General features: G+C 33.0%; 1 protein-coding gene across 2 annotated transcripts in view; it reads right to left on the bottom strand.

The window, feature by feature from the left end:
* The window catches only part of LOC113275941, a 2,169-nt gene extending 1,847 nt beyond the window's left edge, over positions 1–322 (bottom strand). For both annotated transcript variants that reach the window (XM_026525525.1, XM_026525526.1), the window contains exon 1: positions 67–322. The gene's annotated coding sequence lies outside the window, so the exon portion shown is untranslated. The remainder of the gene's footprint in view (positions 1–66) is intronic.
* Between the last annotated feature and the right edge of the window lie 2,489 nt (positions 323–2,811).

Raw genomic sequence — 2,811 nt, forward strand, 5'->3', positions numbered from 1 at the left:
AAAAAAAAAAAAAAAACTGTAGTCAATTAAAGTGAAATGAAACTAATTTGATCAGAAATTGATTACCTTTGATGGGTTCAAGGGTTTATCAACAACAGGGATATTTGAAGAAGACTCTAAAGAAGTAGTTGAAGCCTTTATTGATATGGTTTTCTAAACAAGAGAGTTTGAGATGTAGAGTATAGGCGAGGTTTATAGAAAAGGTTTGAAGATGGAGAAAGAAGAAAAGTTGCAGCGGAAGCCATGAATGAGGAACACAGAAGTCCCGAGGAGGAGTGGGTGAATTCTATGACTTTTGGTCCCATTTACTTTGATTTTTCTTCTCGGCTGTTAATCTCCTGGGGCACTCTCTGACTGTGACTATATTTATGATTATAAGAGCAGCCACGAATCCTCGCTTACGCATGACCCAGCGACCAAGCACAGGGGTCACTACCAAGACTAGTTGTTGCGCCCTTGCATTGTACGGGCCTGGATGTTTTGTAGAGAAAAGTATGTATTGGTGTAAGTAAAAAAATTTGGATCAAAATTTGAGAACAACGGGTAATAAAAATAGTAAATTATGATAATAAAAACATTCAATTAATAAAATTAAAAACAGGAAATAATAAAATTAATCAAAAATGATTAAATCTAATATGAAAAGAATTTATTAAAGTTCTAATATATATGTTGAAGCCTCGTTGTCAGATAGCACAACTAACAGTTTGTTGTCTTTTTGTTTTTGTAGGGGTTTTTAGAATAATTTTCTCATAGATCTGATAGTACGATTTTCTTGATCTTGAAGCGATTCCTCGCCAGAATCAGATAGTATGACAATTATGAGATATACTTATTTGTGAAACTTTGGTAATCTCAAAACAATTCTTCCCCTAAGTCAGCTTGTTTATTCATATGTGGAATACATATTGCTAGCCTTCTACTTGTTTTGGTATCTTCTTTCGAATCTCTTCTTGATTTTCTTACATTTTTATAAGATATTAGTAATTGTAAATAGCAAGTAATATGAAGTTTACTTTTTGTACATACCTCATCTTCTTTTGAAAATTGTATTGGTTCATATGGACACATCGAAATCAGTTTCTGGGTTGTGTCTCCGGAAACAATGAAAATCGCTTCTTCAAGATCTGTATAATCTCTTTAGAAGAAGGAACGATAAAATATGAGAATTTCAATTACTCTTACAAATTACCACAAAGAGAAAATACGAAGGATGGAAATACCTTTCGTAAATAAGCCATGACAACTTCATAACTCTTCAATAAAATGTCTTCCTTAATTCCAAGACATCAAATTTAGATCTTGCCAGTATAATTTAAAGATCATTAATTCATTGCTACCTTATGTTTTCAATAGTCCTAACAAATTTTAGGCATAAGAAAAATCAGTGTTGGAAACACCCATCAACACATCATAACTCAAACGACCATAAACTGGCTTCCTTACCATCCGTAAAATCTCAAACAAATGAAGAACTACGTTCAATGACAAAAATGAACGAAAGCTCACATGCATTACATACAGGAAATCAGATTGAGATAAAGATAGTACTATAAAGTGGGAAGAGCAATGCTGATCTAACTTTGCATTGTACTTCTACATTAAAGTGATTTTATTGTAAATTAATGTTCACCGATTTCTATAGTTGAAGAGTTTTCCAGTTAAGCGGCCAGCATATTTGGTTTAAGTTAGGGTCCATACATATAAAACAAAAGAAAATGAAATGAATTATGTTAATATGTCATTCACCTTGTTAGATGAAATCCTTTTTAAAAGTGATATTGGATAACTGGGAAAATTTCAATCGCAATACATATTTCACTATTGAGAGTCTATGATGAGTTCCTTTTGTGTCTAGATTGTTGAAACTATGTATTATATTTGCACGTCAACATGCATGAAGTTGCCATCATAGTTCATCAGTTATTTATGAAATATCAATTACATATATTGATGTCTCGCCATGTTACGCCTAGGTTAGAAATTATGTTAACCAAGATAACATAATATCACTCGTCCCCCCTCCCCCCGCCCTTCAAGTAAATGTCAATTAATTCGAGGATAAAATATAAAATTAGCTAAACAAAAAGGGTGTCACAAATTTATGAAGGAGATCAATACGCACCTTACGTATTTCTCTCGCAGCAAACTATAGATTTATTTTGCAGCCAAGAGGACGTTGACCCATCTTTGGGTGGTGGCAGATTATTTGTCCAGCTTAGCTGCATATCGGAGTAACAATTTGGATTTCGAAACCAAACATACTAAAGAGACAGGATGTAATAATCTGTAACGGCAGTACTGAGATTAAATTCATTTAGAGTACCAAGTGAACAGCTGGAGAAACAGAAGAGCTAATTGTTTCATTTAGGGAGGGTTATCAAATAAAATTAACTACCACAGAAATGTAGAATGGGAATAAAACCTGAAGTCAAATTCAAGGGGTAACTGCATTTGCGAACTGAGGAGCTAAAAAACCACGCTCAAGAAAATGTCAAGAAATATAATTGCTTTTAAATGCATCTAAAATATCGAATGGCGTGAACTGATATTAGGAATAACATTGACATTTGATCTTAAACACATGACAGGGATGCAAAATCAAATACCAAGCAATCCAATAATTACCTCTAATACATGGAAAAATATTGAATACTTGAACTGATCGTTGTGGTAACGCCTATAATATTCACTTTTTCACTAGTGTCTAATATGGATTAAGCATATGATAAGAAAGAGTTCGTTCCACAGGAGGTTATTATTGTTATTCAGTTTCAAATTCTTAGGTAACTAGGGAGAATTTTTCAGATT

The sequence above is a fragment of the Papaver somniferum genome, chromosome 4, assembly GCF_003573695.1.
Source record: "Papaver somniferum cultivar HN1 chromosome 4, ASM357369v1, whole genome shotgun sequence".
In the NCBI taxonomy this organism is placed as follows: Eukaryota; Viridiplantae; Streptophyta; class Magnoliopsida; order Ranunculales; family Papaveraceae; genus Papaver; species Papaver somniferum.